We start from the raw sequence: 17998 nt of genomic DNA on the forward strand, positions 1-17998 counted from the left end.
AATGTATGGTCACTTTGAATACCCAGCCACACCTTGGCTCCAACTACAAACTATCTGCTCATCCCTGAACTGCACAACTCCACCCCAACTTCACACTCAAATGACCATGACTCTGCCCTGTGCCACTGAGTCTCCACCCCCAGCCTCCTATTTGTAAGGAAACAAGTACAAAACTTGGGAGGCACGTGTACACGGTGCGCCAACTTCACACAGCTATGTTCATGCATGGAACCTTAATATCCTTGCTCAATTTAAGAGTCATATCACCAAAAACTGCCATGACAACACCACATCCCCTCACCTAGCACAAGCAAATTAATAAAACCTTGGGGCACATTTCCAACTCTGCATTAAAATAAATGCTTTAGCAAAAGAGCTTCAAAGCACATTACATATAATGTATGGTATATACTACACATGACAATATTATTTAAGATATCAAGATATCAGGGATATAAATGGGGATGATCAATGTTGTGTCTTCAGTGATGTAACTGGCATTTTAAGATGTCACATGTTTAAATTAAATATGTTATTGTTCTATGCACAACTTCATTAGCAAATACTGGAGGAGCATTTAATATAAAACAATACTTCAATAAGAGGAATTGAATGTGACATCTTACAAAAAGAACAAAGAGGACAATCAAGTATTTTTGTTGTTTTCCTTAATAGGTAAATTTCTATCACCTGTGCTAGAAAGCAATTCAAATATCTACTCTTTTAATCAAATGAAAACACTTCATTAAAATACATTTATAACAAATATTAAAATACATTTATATTATTTAGAATGTTAACTATTTGATTGACGTAGGTGCTGACAGGGAGAGAAGAAGAGGGGTCAAGAGAACAGTGGTCAACAGTGGCTTGTCATTTATGACGTGATCACTGTGACTGCATGTAATAGTGATCACATGACCATAAGGGCACTTTATTGGGCATCACTGGACTGCCTTACTCCTGAGGCATCCAATGATAGCCCAGTAAGCCTGATACCAGCATGCATTGCTGCATTCCATTATCTAGGCTCCTCCATTTTAATTGCTCAATCACTTTGACTTGCTGCTACATTGATTGTATACACAGTATCAATCAGATTTGACTGTTACTGCACTGTTGCTGGACAGCCTCACATGCAAACATCCAGCTACAGCATGAGATACAGGTACATGCTGAGCTCTTGAAATTTAGGCATATAATTACTGGGACACCCCATCCTTGAGATCACTTTCCTGGGGAAGCCTCCAAAATGCTATTTATGCTGAGGCATGCAGAAATGACGTAGCCTCACTACTGTCAGTGATATCTGCACTACCCTAGCCCAGGAAGTGGCTGCCGTACAGGGTTAGTGGTAAAATTGTTAACGAATAGTTAATTTACCTTTATATTTTCAGTTGAAATAGCTATTTTTCCTGTTGTAATCTCAGTCGGTACTAAAAAAAAAGTCTATACTGCAGTAATAGCTACAGAAAAGCAATATAAATAACAATATCAGAACACGAGAGAGAGTAAACCCAGACCTAATTAAAGGGTGTTCCTGCACCAAAACAAATGGTTCATATCTGCTGCTTGCCAGAGTACATTATTTCTTTAATTAATATAATTTTTTTAAATAACATGAAATTAAGGACTTGTAGATCCTGTGTAATATGCACAAGTTGTTTGTCTGAAAGACATATGATAGGTTAAAGGGACACTGAACCCAAATTTCTTCTTTTTCGTGATTCAGATAGAGCATGCCATTTTAAGCAACTTTCTAATTTACTCCTATTATCAAATGTTCTTCATTCTCTTGGTATCTTTATTTGAAATGCAAGAATGTAAGTTTAGATGCCGGCCCATTTTTGGTGAACAACCTGGGTTGTTCTTGCTGATTGGTGGATAAATTCACCCACCAATAAACAAGTGCTGTCCAGGGTCAGAACCAAAAAATAGCTTAGATGCCTTTTTTTTCAAATAAAGATAGCAAGAGAACAAAGAAAAATTAATAAACGGAGAAAATTAAAAAGTTGCTTAAAATTGCATGCTCTATCTGAATTACAAAAGAAAAATTTTGGCTTCAGTGTCCCTTTAACAAAAAAACGTTTATGCATCATACAAAGCATGCATTATTACTTGGATTTCTTTCATAATTCAGATAGAGCAACTTTCTAATTTACTCCTATTGTCAATTTTTTTCTGTTCTATTTGTATCTTTATTTGAAAAGCAGGAACGTAAGCTTAGGAGTCAGCCCATTTTTAATTCAGCAACTAAATGTAGCCACCAATCAGCAAGCACTACCCAGGTGCTGAACTAAAAATAAGCCGTCCCCTGAGCTTATATTCCTGTTTTTTCAAATAAAGATACCAAGAGAACAAAGAAAAAATAAAAATAGGAGTAAATTAGAAAGTTGCTTAAAATTGCATGCTCTGTCTGAATCATGAAAGAAAAAAAATGAGTTTCATATACCTTTAAGACTACTATAATCAAATGTATTTCAGTCTCTTGATATCCTTTAAAAAACATACTTAGGTAGGTTAGTAGCAACATTGCACTATTCAGAGCTAGCTTGTGATTGATGGCTACACACATATGTCTTGTAATTGGCTCACCAGATGTGTTCAGCTAGGTTCCAGTAGTGTATTGCTGCCCTGCAGCTGTGTTTAACTATGTGTTTAATGCCTGCAGGGGCTAAACACATTACTGTATACAAGTAAAATTGCAACAATAAACTGCTTTAATAGATTATACTATTTTTGGCTTTACAGGTTTATGCCTCTTTAAATACACAACAGCTATTCTGTTAAGTTGAGTTTACATTTGTTTTAGTCATTATAATATTAATGTGGGTGCTGATTCCTGCTGATTTATACTTTACTCATTACACTATATTCATTACACACATGATGAGTGGTGTATACAGATGAAATAAATATGCCATTCATTTAAATTATGTATACATGCACCTGCTAAAACAGATTTGAACTTGTTCCATCACATCTTTTCCAAAAATGCTCACAGAGCATTTTAGCTTTGCAGTTTGACCTGAATTTAAACTCAATGTGGTAATAAAATGAAAGTTGTTTTTTTTAGATGCCAGTTGTAACTTAAACAGAAAAACAGCATCACTGTTAGTACCTTCACTATTTATTGTGTGTCTTTTTTTCTGTAATTACTGCTGCACAGTGTGTTTCTTACACTTGGTCTTGGGATAAACAAATATACCCAAAATAATTTTCAAGGAGTTTGCCCCTGGATTGCAAAACAATAGAAACTTTGCATTTTGTGTGCATTTTCTTTGCAATGTTATGCTTAATTGCTGATATAATATGCCTATAACCATTATTTCAATGTCCCTTAAAGGGACTCTTACCCATAAACGTTCTCTCCTTTAATTTGTTCCTAATTATCCATTTTACCTGCTGGAGTGTATAAAATTGTTTAAAAATAGCTCATTTACCTTTATACTGGCATTTGAAATAGCTGATTTAGCCTGTATATACTGAAAGTTTCTATACATAGGTATAAGCTTTTGAGAAACTATCACCGAGATTACAGAGTTTTGCGGTAACAGGGGTGCGTTGCTAACGAGCCTTTTTTTTTTTTTAACGCTCCCTTAAGACAACGCTGGTATTACAGGATTTTTTAAACCCGGTGTTAGCCGCAAAAAGGTGAGCGTAGAGCAAAATTTAGCTCCACATCTCTCCTCAATACCAGCATTGCTTACGGTAGCGGTAAGCTGGCAAAACGTGCTCGTGCACGATTTCCCCATAGGAAACAATCGCGCTGAGCTGGCTGAAAGAAAAACCCTAACACCTGCAAAAAAGCAGCGTTAAGCTCCTAACGCAGCCCCATTGTTTCCTATGGGGAAAGGAATTTTATGTCTACACCTAACACCCTAACATGAACCCCAAGTCTAAACACCCCTAATCTTACACTTATTAACCCCTAATCTGCTGTCCCCGACATCGTCGCCTCCTACATTATAATTATTAACCCCTACTCTGCCGCCACCAACGTCGCTACCACTATAATAAAGTTATTAACCCCTAAACCCTAACCCTAACACCCCCTAATTTAAATATAATTTAAATAAATCTAAATAAAATAACTACAATTAAATAAATTATTCCTATTTAAAACTAAATACTTACCTATAAAGTAAACCCTAAGCTAGCTACAATATAACTAATAGTTACATTGTATCTAGCATAGGGTTTATTTTTATTTTACAGGCAACTTTGTATTTATTTAAACTAGGTAGAATAGCTATTAAATAGTTATTAACTATTTAATAGCTACCTAGTTAAAATAAGTTCAAATTTACCTGTAAAATAAATCCTAACCTAAATTACAATTACACCTAACACTACACTATCATTAAATTAATTTACTAAATTACCTACAATTAAATACAATTAAATTAATAAACTAAAGTACAAAAAAACAAACACTAAATTACAGAAAATAAAAAAATAATTAAAATTTTTTTAAACTAATTACACCTAATCTAATCCCCCTAATAAAATAAAAAAGCCCACCAAAATAATAAAATTCCCTACCCTATACTAAATTACAAATAGCCCTTAAAAGGGCCTTTTGCGGGGCATTGCCCCAAAGTAATCAGCCTAACCTAACACTACCCCCTTGAAGATCACCCTACCTTGAGACGTCTTCACCCAGCCGGGCACAAGTGGACCTCCAGAGGGGCAGAAGTCTTCATCCGATACGGGCAGAAGAGGTCCTCCAAGCGGCAGAAGTCTTCATCGAGACGGCATCTTCTATCTTCATCCATCCGGAGCCGAGCGGGTCCATCTTCAATCCAGCTGACGCGGAGCATCCTCTTCAAACGAAGTCCAAGCGAAGAATGACGGTTCCTTTAAATGACGTCATCCAAGATGGCGTCCCTTGAATTCCGATTGGCTGATAGGATTCTATCAGCCAATCGGAATTAAGGTAGGATAAATCATATTGGCTGATCCAATCAGCCAATATGATTGAAGTTCAATCCTATTGGCTGATCCAATCAGCCAATAGGATTGAGCTCACATTCTATTGGCTTTTCCAATCAGCCAATAGAATGCAACCTCAATCCTATTGGCTGATTGGATCAGTCAATAGGATTTTTTCTACCTTAATTCCGATTGGCTGATAGAATCCTCTCAGCCAATCGGAATTCAAGGGACGCCATCTTGGATGACGTCATTTAAAGGACCTTCATTCTTCACTTGGACTTCGTTTGAAGAGGATGCTCCGCATCTGGATGAAGACTTCTGCCCCTCTGGAGGTCCACTTGTGCCCGGCTGGGTGAAGACGCCTCAAGGTAGGGAGATCTTCAAGGGGGTAGTGTTAGGTTTTTTAAGGGGGGATTGGGTGGGTTTTAGAGTAGGGTTGGGTGTGATGGTGTTGGGTTTTAATGTTGGGGGGGTATAGTACTTTTTTTTTTACAGGAGAGCTGATTACTTTGGGGCAATGCCCCACAAAAGGCCCTTTTAAGGGCTATTTGTAATTTAGTATAGGGTAGGGAATTGTATTATTTTGGGGGGCCTTTTTTATTTTATTAGGGGGATTAGATTAGGTGTAATTAGTTAAAAAAAATTGTAATTATTTTTTTATTTTCTGTAATTTAGTATTTGCTTTTTTTGTACTTTAGTTTATTTAATTTAATTGTAGGTAATTTAGTAAATTAATTTAATGATAGTGTAGTGTTAGGTGTAATTGTAACTTAGGTTAGGATTTATTTTACAGGTATATTTGTACTTATTTTAACTAGGTAGTTATTAAATAGTTAATAACTATTTAATAACTATTGTACCTAGTTAAAGTAAATACAAAGTTGCCTGTAAAATAAATATAAACCCTAAGATAGATACAAATGTAACTATTAGTTATATTGTAGCTATCTTAGGGTTTATTTTATAGGTAAGTATTTTGTTATAAATAGGATTAATTTATTTAATTGTAGTAATTTTATTTCGTTTTATTTAAATTATATTTAAGTTAGGGGGGTTAGACTTAGGGTTAGACTTAGGTTTAGGGGTTAATAAATTTAATATAGTAGTGGCAACGTTGGGGCGGCAGATTAGGGGGTTAATAAATGTAGATAGGTGTTGGCGATGTTAGGGACGGCAGATTAGGGGTTAATAAAATGTAACTAGTGTTTGCGAGGCGGGATTGCGGCGGTTTAGGGGTTAATATATTCATTACAGTGGCGGCGATGTCCGGTCGGCAGATTAGGGGTTAAAAACTTTATTTAAGTGTTTGCGATGTGGGGCTCGGTTTAGGGGTTAATAGGTAGTTTATGGGTGTCAGTGTACTTTGTAGCACTTTAGTTAAGAGTTTTATGTTACGGCGTTAGACTTTTAAATGCGGTAGGAGTCTTGACAGGAGAGGGTCTACCGCTCACTTCTTCAAAGACTCGTAATACCAGCAAATCCCATTAAAAAGATAGGATACGCAATTTACGTAAGGGGATTTGCAGTAAGCTCGTGTCGCGGAAGAAAAGTGAGCGGTACACCTGTACCTGCCAGACTCGTAATACCAGCAGGCCTTAAAAAGCAGCGTTGGGACCTCTCAGAGCTGCTTTTTAAGGCTAACGCAAGACTCGTAATCTAGCCGTATGTAAACACAGCAAGCAAAATCAATAACACTCACAGTGGGATGTGGAAGAGATAAAGCTCTAAAATGTTAATTTTCAATTGTTCTTTCTAAGTATTGTACAGAGACAGACATAAGAAAGGGGATCATTTGAGTGATAAGATAACGAGATCTGATCTGTCAGCAAGTCAAGCCTATTTTGATGGAGAGTGGTTTCAAAAAGCAAATCCAGCTATTTCTTTTGCAAAAAGAAGCATAAATGTGCAATTTCTCATACATTTTATATGGTGCAGCTGGTATAGCAAGTAATGGAGAACACATTCAAGGAAAAACAATTTTACAGTATGCTGCTATTTTTACTGACCATGTTACATACTACACAGTGACTGCATAGATCAGAGGTTCACTTACATGTGGTTCCTAATAGACATGTGCGATTCGTTTCGGATCGATTCGGAAATTCGGCCAAATTTCATAAATTCAGAGATTCGGATCGATTCAAATTTCCGAATTGAAATAGTGCCAAATCTACCGAATAAATCCGAATTAGTTTGGATGTATTCGGTAGATTCGGATGGCCATAGGTTACACTAGTATTGTACAGTATATTAGGTTATATCACTCTGCTATGGGTTACACCTAATATACAGTACATAATACTAGTCTAATACACAGCACATCCCACCTAACACATACTGAAATTCCGAATTTCCGAATCGAACCGAATCAAACCGAAACCAGACAAATTTATTCGAATCCGAATGAATCCGAAACGAATTCATTCAAATTTTTCCGAATTCAAATCGATCCGAACCAAAATTCGAAAAAATCTGAATCAATCAGAACCGAAACAAATTTTTCGATCATGCACAAGTCTAGTTCCTAACTGATCACTGTAAAGGAGACCATATATGATAAATATATACAAACTATTTTCAAATGATGCGTCTTTTAAATGCTCTGAATTTGCAAACACAATGGAAATTTAGGCAAGAAAATGAAATGACAATGTTTAATAATTTATTGCTCCAAATCATTTAGGGTCAGATTACAAGTGATAGCGCGGGTTGTGATGGGTAATATCGCTGTACCGCACCAACATTAGCATGCAACTTGATTTTACAAGACCATGGTAAATCCCATTTACCAGCAAAGGGTTACTGTGGCTGACATCGTTATAACACACCCTGTACTTTTAGTAGATATTGCGACCACACTAAATAGTACTCATGTTACAAGTTGAAATTTATAGGTTGTGCTTGAGCAAAAGCCGAAACTGTGCTAGAATATTTAGTGTGACTTGAGGCCTGTAATAAGTGTAAAGGTTAAAAAAAAAAAAAGTTGCACAAAACACATCAACAACATAATAAAATAAATTATTACACTCATATACACATTGCAAAATATCCGCACTCACTGGAATTTCCAAGAACACAGTGGATTATTTACAATGCTGTGCAGACATTTTGCTCCTTTACTACATAGAACCTGTGCTACAAGTTACTGTGAGTGTGCTATCTATGTGAAGAAGTATTCCTAACGCACCTTCTGATTTAACACAGTTGGTCTAGTGTAGTGTCGGGTTACTGTGTGAGCGATAACAAATAAAAGTTTTTCAGTGCGCCCCATAGAAGTATATGGGGAGGAGTTAGCGTGGTCATGATATCCAAAGTTAGCACACCTGAGTCTTTCGCTTGCATGCTAACTTTTTACTTTCAACTTGTAAAACACACGGTAATCTGAGCACTGTTAGTACTCAAGTGAAAAAAAAAAAATAGTGTGCCACTTCTAATCTGGCCCTTAATGTAGATATATAATATTATATATATATATATATATATATATATATATATATATATATATATATATATATATATATATATATATATATATATATATATATTTAAATTTAAAAATAAAAAACATTTTCTTCTAAATGAAGAACATAGGAATTTAAAGTATTTTAAATTAAAAAAAAACAAAAAAACATGCTCTATCTATTTGCCAGATGCCTTTCAGGACTGGGAGGGATGGAGACATGTGGGCGGAGACATTGGTGTTTTGAGTGCAGAGTCATGTTCAGCAGGGGCGATATTAAAGGGATCAGTACCCTGGATAGCTCTTGCTTATTGGTGGCTACATATAGCAAACCAATAAGCAAGCATAACCCAGGTTCTCAACCAAAAATGGTCAGGCTCTTATGCTTTACATTCCTGCTTTTTATATAAAGATAACAAGAGAATGAAGACAAATTGATAATAGGATTAAATTAGAAAGTTGTTTAGAAGGGAATGCTCATTAAATAATTAAAGAAAACATTTGGGTTTAGTGTCCCTTTAAGCTTGTTCTATGGGTGGGGTTGGTCTGTGGGTGGAGACAGGATGTCCCTGATTTTGATTTGGACACTGCCATATTTAAAAGCAAGAGAAGGCGGTGGGAGGTTTAGTGAGGCAGATATCCCAAACCAGATAATTCCATAAAACGAAGGATGCTTAGGAGGTCTGCTATGCAAACCTTATTGTCAATCTTTAATGCAATCAAATCCATAAAGGGAAATGTTTTAATGTGATCCAACTTGTTTTCATTTAAAAAAAAAGTAAGTTCATTTCTGTAATCAATATAAATGTGAGAACATCATGCCCCTTAAAATGAGATCTAAAGTAGGCTGGAATGTTCTCTAAAAATATAGTCAAGGACATTTTCCCTTTACAATATCAACAATGGAAGCTTGATAAAAATACAAAAAGAAAGGTCAGAGGTTTGCCTAAATAGATATTCTAACAAGTTGAATCATGTTTAATGTGAAGCTAAACCAAGAGGTTTTTAAAAATGTCCTTCAGAGGCAAATTAGCTGGTGATTCTTCTGGAAGATAAGTTGACCTGCAAATAAAAGTTAATCAGACATCCTTATCCCTGATGAGATGTTAATATATTTTTTTATGCCATAACAACCTTATACTGAACTCTCAGCACTGATTACAATGACTTTTAAGGGTTTTAACCATTTTGCTGCCAGACACAGCTGCCCAAAATGTAACCTTCATTTATTGTGTCCCAAATCATTTGCTGATGCTGATTCAGTGTCCTTTCTTAAAATGTAATATTAGTTGGGTCACCTAATCTTTTTTTGTATTACTTTGTAAACAATAAATATAAAATCGAGACTGCACACAATTGCTTCTTTAAAGTGGTGGTAGATTTCAGACTTTAAGAATGTTGCAATGAAAAATATACTAGTGTACACGCAAAACCGCATAATTTTTTTTTTAAAAAAGTGTATATATATATAAAAGATTTATAATCCTACTTGGTATCTTCTGTTCGTCTGCCCCCTTTATTTCCTCTTTTGGCTGGGCTGTGACTAGGGATGGGCGAATGTGTTTATATTCTAATTCGAATGTTAGAACGAATATCATTGTAGAAATTCGTTTTACATAAATTCTATAATCGAATGCTATTTACAGTTTTCGAATGTCACTTTCGAATTTGAATGTTTATAATTAGATCGAATGTCCACATTCCAAATTTCAAATGTAACGTTCAATATAACAAATACTATTCAGAAGTTCAATAGTTCATGTGGTAGGGAATTTAGTAAATTGATACATAATAGATACAAATATATCAATTCAAATGTTTCTATTTTGAATATCGTATAATACGAATATTACATTAAAGGGACATGAAACCCAAAACTGTTATTTCATGACTTAGGTAGAACATACAATTTTAAACAACTTTACAACAATTTACTTCTATTATCAAATTTCCTTCGTTCTCTTGTACCATTTGTTGAAGGAGCAGCAATGCACTACTGGTTGCTGACTGAACACATGGGTTACCAATGACAATTGGTATATATGCAGCCACCAATCAGCTTCTGAGCTTTCCTAGATAAACCTCTCAGCAAAGGACAACAAGAGAAGGAAGCAAATTAAATAATAGAAGTAAATTGTAAAGTTGTTTTAAATTGTATGCTCTGTCTAAATCATAAATATCTAATTATGACTTTACTGTCCCTTTAAAGAAATCATTATAAATACTATTACAAATATATAAATTCTAATTTTTTGAATTCGAATATTGCATAATTTGAATAGAATATTTCATTTAAAGAAAGCATCAGAAATAATATTACATTAAACGAATGTTAGAATGTGTACAAACATTCGAAATTCGAAACAAACAATCAAATGTGTTAAAATTTGTTTCATTTTTTAAATGTTGCAAAACATTCGCCCATCCGTAGCTCTCTACACCCACTCTCTACATAGGTTTCCTAAGGGCTGGACTTCAATATGTCATATGACACACAAACTGATTGGATGTTTATTAGAATAGTTATTAAAAAAAAAAAAGAGTTCATCCCAGTGGGCCGGCATAACATTGTAATAGAAGCATTACTACAGGCATGGATTTAACTGTTTTCACGGATAGATTAAAAGAAAAAAAAAAAGTTACACAAATACTTTTTTAAAGGCAAAGATTTCATATATGGCATTTGATTATCTAAATTTTACCACTTTAACTTTTTTAGTTAATATTAAAAGGAAGATCTAGAGCCCCAGAATAGTTCGCAATAAAGCTTTACAATAAACGCTTTGTTTATTTAAATAAATAAATATTAAGGTTGTAAAATCTTTTTTAACTTCAAAAGCACAGTGTGTCTGAGGTGCCACTCTCAGAGCATTGCATGCTTCTGATTGGAGAGGTGTGCTCTCATATTAATCATCTATCTATCTATCTATCTATCTATCTATCTATCTATCTATCTATCTATCTATCTATCTATCCATCTCATGAAGCCATTTTTGGCCTCATCAACAATGAAAAATGAAAATAGTCTATTTCTATATAGGCCTTCTGGAAATAAAATGACATTTTTAGAAAGAGCTGAAGCTATCTAAGAATGGAAACGTGGACATTTTCAGAAAGAAATGAAAGGTTTAAATGGAGTTTATATGCAAAGCAAACAACAAAGCCCCTGCGCAGATCATTTATGTATATCTGTGAATATCTTTTCACTAAATTAACCATTTGCCTGCCTGGACTCTTTTTAGAAATGATGGTCTAAGGGATTTCTGTTATTCAGTGTTCCAAATTGTTATTATAATGATCTATCAGAGCTTGTAATGGAATAATCTAAAGTCTAATGGCCCCATGCACTAAGCTGGGTGTAAACAAGGTTTTTCTGTTAAATAGGCAGAGGGCACTGTACGTCCGCTGCCCAGATGTATCATGACATACTCATTTGAGTGTGTAATGAAGCCCCCTTCTCTCAGGTCTGTCAATTACCCTAAATGAATGTGATATATATCTGTCAACGCAGAGGGTAAGAAGCAGCTTCCTACATTGGGGAAAGCAGACTTGCATGTGCAAGTGCTCAAAAGCAGCAATACACTGCTTAGTATGTTGAGCCCTAAATCTAAAAACATAAGCACAGGTCACATGATATAACAGCTAAGGTGACTTTTATCATAACATTTTTTGATTTAGGTCCCTTTTAAAGGGACAAAAGACCAATTTTTTTCTTTCATGATTCAGATAGAGCACACGATTTTAAATAACTTTCCATTTTATTTCTATTTTGTACTTTCTTTCAATCTCTTTGAATCCTTTGTTGAAAAGTATACCTAGGTAGTCTCAGAAGCTGCTGTTGGGTGTCAGCACATATGTGCCTCATGTTATTGGCTTTCAGTTAGCTATTAGTAGTGCATTCCAATGTTCTTCACATGGGGGAATATGTTCTTTGTTTATTTTTTTTTATGAATATTACAAGTATTATTTTTTTCTGTAAATATTTATTTCTATATACATCTGTATATATTTATACCTGTATAGACATAGGTAAAGATATATATTTTCTATGGGAAGAAATGAAACGGTTGCGATATCTGAAGTCCTACCGTTAGCACACTTCAGGTTTTGCTCTTGCGCTAACTTTTTACTTTCAGCTTGTAATACGTACGCTATCTCACGCACCTTACAAGTTTACTTTTAGTGGTATTAGCGCTCAAGCGTGAGCTCTAAATACCACTTGGCTTGTAATCTGGCTCTAAATGTGCTTATTCAGGAAATCTTTATTTAACAAGACATTAATAATAATAATGATAATAGGAGTTTTAAAGATTATGGGGGAAATCAAACTTAAAGGGACAGTCAACACCCGATACTTCATAACTCCATACCTTAGATCAGTAATAGAAGATGCAGCTGCACCGCATTGCATGTTGATGAGCTCTAAGGGTATGGAGTGATCACCCAAAATGCAAACGTTTATTTCAGGTAGATATGTCCGACAAACTCCTACCCTTCTCCTTCGTCCCCTTCTCTAATCTTTTCCCTGCTCGTTCCTGTTGAAAGGGTGACGTTGCTGTTTTGATAATGCGCATGCGCATTATCTTCTACCCGCTCGCAAACTCAAGCCGAAATCGTAAGTGCTATCCATTGCACATGCGCAATTCTCTGTGAACGCGTGTTAACCCCAACCGAGGATTGGATTATAATTGGAGGATTCAATCAAAAAGAAAGTTATTACGTAACAGTGGGGGGAGTTTGACAGCCATATCTACATGGAAAAAGCATATGTATTTTGGGTGATCACTCCATACCCTTAGAGCTCATCAACATGCGATGCGGTGCAGCTGCATCTTCTATTACTGATCTAAGGTATGGAGTTATGAAGTATCGGGTGTTGACTGTCCCTTTAAGCTAAAAAAATTCCATTATCTAAGGGCATGAATATTGGCATTTTCCTGCATTGTGTGCGTTTTAAAGGAAAAGGTTGTTTTGCCATTAAAAATTTTTGTTTTATTTCTTTGATTTATTAGAAATGTAAAAATCGCTGGGGAGAGCGAAGTTAGCAGGGAACAGAACTATTCTGTTACAAATTTAAATGAGATTGTTTTACTGTGTGCTTTAATTTCATAATTAAATTTATTGTTTTCATCCAATTTGTTTAATTTTTTTTTCTGAGAACCCTATTGTAAAGTTTGCATCTCCTTTATGTACACCAGTTGATTATGTTTCCTGTGGTCTAGTTCAGATATCCTGAAAATCTGGTCTGTTAGTGTGCTCCGAGGTCATGACATGAAACCCACATTTTTTCTTTCCTCATTTAGATAGAGCATGCAATTTTAAACAACTTTCTAATTTACTTTACTATTATCAAATGTTCTTCGTTCTCTTGGTATCCTTTCTTGAAAAGCAGGGACGTAAGCTCAGGAGTGTGCATGTGTCTGGATCACTATATGGCAGCAATTTTGCAAGAATGTTATCCATATGTAAGATGGCAGCACTATTTTTTGAGTTTCATATACCTTTAAGTGTATGTGTGTGTGGGAGGGGGATTACTTGTTGGCACCTTATCTTCTGGGACCATTTTTTTTCTAACCTAATTTTAAACAACTTTCCAATTTACTTTATTTAATTTGTTTTGTTCTTTTGGTTTCCTTGGTTGAAAAGCATACCTGGGTAGGCTCAGGAGCTGCTGATTGGTGGCTACACAGATATGCCTCATGTTATTGGCTCACCCATGTGCATTGCTGTTTCATTAACAAAAGCAGTGAAGGCTACTCCATTGAGACAACTCTCCACCAGTTTTGTGGGGAAAAGGAAAGAAAAAATAAAATAAAATGTCATTGTGGTGGCACAATTAGGTTGCTATTTTTTTTGGGGGGGTGCTGTGAGGTCTAGGAGGGGATGGGTAATAGTAAGAAAAAATATATAATAATTAAAAAAAACAAAAACTTGCATTTGCAAAGTTTTCTCAGACAGGGCTTTTATTTGTAAGCTGCCCTGTTTGAGCAAACTTTGCACATGCTCCTTCTGTCCCTTTAAGTGATTTATGATGTCACCCTATCTGGTAACATAGAGCACATCTAGGCTCTGACGGTCTTCTAACCTCAAATTGGCTGGGAAAATGTACACATGTTTGTGGGGGTGTTTGGCTTCTGTGGAGCATACTTGATGTCGGTTAAGAGATCTGTGTGAACTGGGCTGATATTGTATACCTTAGCTGTGGAGCTGGGACTGGTGTTCGCTGAAGGCAGGAATCAAGATAGACCCGGAAGTCATGGCCCCCTGCATGATACTCAGTGTTGTGTGTATAGCACAGACAGGGGGGTCTATCCCACCTTCAGACAAACACTAGTCCCTACCCCACAGCTAAGGTATGCAATATGAGTAAGGACTCTGGATAATTTTTACTGTAGCTTGTTTCCCCATATTGCAGGGAAAATAAGATGTGCACAGTAAAAATGTGGCCCAGCCCCAGGCCCCACATTATCATACCAGGGAATAAAGGAGCTTAGCCACTCTAGACTAAATGTTAAAGCCGGTGTGCAGTGCACAGCCATCTCCATGGTGACCAGAGAGAGGGAATTGCGCCTGGCTACTGTCTGTGTCTAATGCTGCTGCTGTATTGTGAGCTACTGACCTGGGGAGTCTGGTACACAAATTTTTATTTTAAATATATATAAAAAAAAAATGTCATTGCATGAGACTAATGTGAGCAATTTCTGAGCAGGTTTCCCCTCTATCGCTCCCATGCCAGTGGCAATACTAACTGTTGGTTTTCATAACTGCCAGTCTGTCATGCCCCTCTCACACATTCATTCCCACTTCCTGTGCCAATGCATTTCAGCCCAGCTTGGTATTCCTAACATTTCCTGTATCTCTCAGTCCTGTGCAGCATCACCCTCATCTTGTGGAGCCACCTTTTACCCACACACAGTTGTGTTTCAAATGCTCTGGACTGTTCTGCTCTACAGACACCCTGCTAATCAAAAAGCAATGACCCATTCCTCATAAAGAGATGTTGTAGTGCAGATTCCTGCAGCAGATTCCCGATATAGGTTGCAGAAATCAGTGCAAATGATTATTTTTAACAATCATTTTTTTATCAGATGGCTTCTCCCACGTCACTATCACCTATATATGCCTCTATAGATATATACATCTATATATAAAAGTATGTAAAGGACCAGTACTGTTACCAAACATCCACCCAGTGTGCTTCTAAGATCAAAGTATAGGTAGTGGAGAAAAGGATGCACTCTGCAGTATTTGCAAATCGTTACCTTTATTTCTTGTAACGTTTCGGGGTGTTACCCCCTTCGTCAGACACCAACATAAATAACAACCATCTACTTGCCCCCACCGTGCCTTATAAACCCTCACAAGTGCTTCAGAACTTAGCCCCAATCAGAGGTGCCACTACCACCGGCTGACATCATCAGAAGGCGACCCGGTAACCGGACTTCCTAGTGTCAATTAAACAACATAACATATGTGAACTAACAATGTTTTTAAGTACTCTAAGCATCATACAACCAAAACAGGCATGGAACAAACATAAAACAAACTGAGGATAGCCCCACATCGGATTTTTACCGGATCAAGGTGATTGACTCTACCTGCCAAGACAGAATAGTATAGCTGACAGTCTGGTTGTCATGGCAACCCTCATATAAATAACCCCCATGATCACAGGATCATAAGCACAGGGTAGTGGCTGGAACAGCCAATCACATCCTAATCAGACTTGGTCCTAAGATGCAAAAAGATCTCCAAACTAAGGCAAGAAACCTAAGGGCATCAAAAACATACAAACATAGTTAAAGCTACAAATGCAGGAAACAAAACACAACAATACAAATTTAACAATAAAATAATAAAAATAACAAACAGAACAAGGCTCCAAAATCATAATAGAAGGTCATTGAGTGTACAGAAATTGTGTCCTAAGCATAGCAGCACTTAAAAATACAGTCAAAATTAATTCAAAATGACCATCAAAAATGTGCACAAAATCCACAAGTGGGCTAACCTGCAGAATACAGATGCAGACACATGGACATCATGCCAAACCCTATGCCCATAAACCAACTGACCACTAGCATAAGGTTACACAAAGAGAGGAAAAACAAAAAAACAAAAGCAGGAGCAAAAACAATACAAATACCAAAATAAAGCAAAAAGACAAAAAGAAAAAAAATCATAAAAATAAATAAATACACACATAAAAATACCACATCAACCACAGCAGCAGGAGGCCCTATATATCGGAGTATCCACTCACAGGCACAATTCAAAATAAGTCCTCACAGGAAGAAATGCCAATCCAGGTGTGAATTCATGCCTTTCGGGGCCATAGTCCCCAACCTGTACATCAATCTAGCTTCCTTCTGAAGCAGAACCTTACCCGTATCCCCCCTCATGGTAGGGGTGGGACGTGGTCAATAATGGTATACTTAAGGTTAACCACCGTATGTCCCTTCTGGACAAAATGTCTGGCCACCGATTGGTCTTAAGTCCCTTTCTGTATTGCCAATCTTATGGCCGACCTGTGATTGGCCATTCTAGTCTTTAAATCATCTGAGGTTTTCCCTACGTAGAAGAGGATAAATGGACAATGTAGGAGATAAACTACATGTGTGGTAGTGCAGGTAAGTCTGTACTTGTGTTTATATTGGCCCATCTGTAGAGTACTGGTGGTGCATCCAAGGCACCTAAAGGAGCCAGTTTTCATAGTGTCCAGCTAGGTATTCTTCTGGTAGCTGGACCTAGGATGCATTTTCACTAACATATCACGCAGTGATCTTGCTCGTCTATATCCTATTTGTGGTGCTTTTATCTGTCCAAATGGTAGGGTAGAATCACTTTTCACTATGTCCCAATGCTTGTCCAAGGTCGTTATTATGTCTTTCTTGTCACTCGTAAATGTGGTGACAAAAGTGAGTTGCTCCTGTTGTGTTTTGGTTTTGACCATGGTCAGTTCTTGAACCTGTTGATCCAAAACCTTTGATGGATACCCTCTTTGCTGGAACCTCATATACATCTCATCCATTTAAGCTGCAGCCTTGTCCTCATCAGAGTTGTTGCAATACACCCTCTTGAATTGAGACTTGGGTAATGACCTTTTGAGTGATGGCGGGTGCCCACTGGTGTACGTAAGGAGTGAATTATAGTCAGTAGTCTTCCTGAACAGTGTGGAATTGAGTCTACCTCTCTCATTGTATAGGCAGAGGTCCAAAAAATGGATTTTCAGTTTGTCAGCTTCCATTTTAAACTTTAGTGCTTGGTTCGCAAGATTTAAATTACTGAACCATTCATCCAAAGACTCCCTGTTCCCTCTCCAGATCAATATCAGGTCGTCAATGTAGCATTTAAAGATGTGGCCCCATCGTATGCAAATCTATACATGGCCGAGTTTGAGACCAGTGATGACAGCCTCTTTAGGGACCAGCATTTAATAGTCTTTAACCCCTTAATGACCACAGCACTTTTCCATTTTCTGTCCGTTTGGGACCAGGGCTATTTTTACATTTTTGCGGTGTTGTGCTGTAATTTTTCTCTTACTCATTTACTGTACCCATACATATTATATACCGTTTTTCTCGCCATTAAATGGAATTT

The sequence above is a fragment of the Bombina bombina genome, chromosome 1, assembly GCF_027579735.1.
Source record: "Bombina bombina isolate aBomBom1 chromosome 1, aBomBom1.pri, whole genome shotgun sequence".
NCBI lineage: Eukaryota > Metazoa > Chordata > Amphibia > Anura > Bombinatoridae > Bombina > Bombina bombina.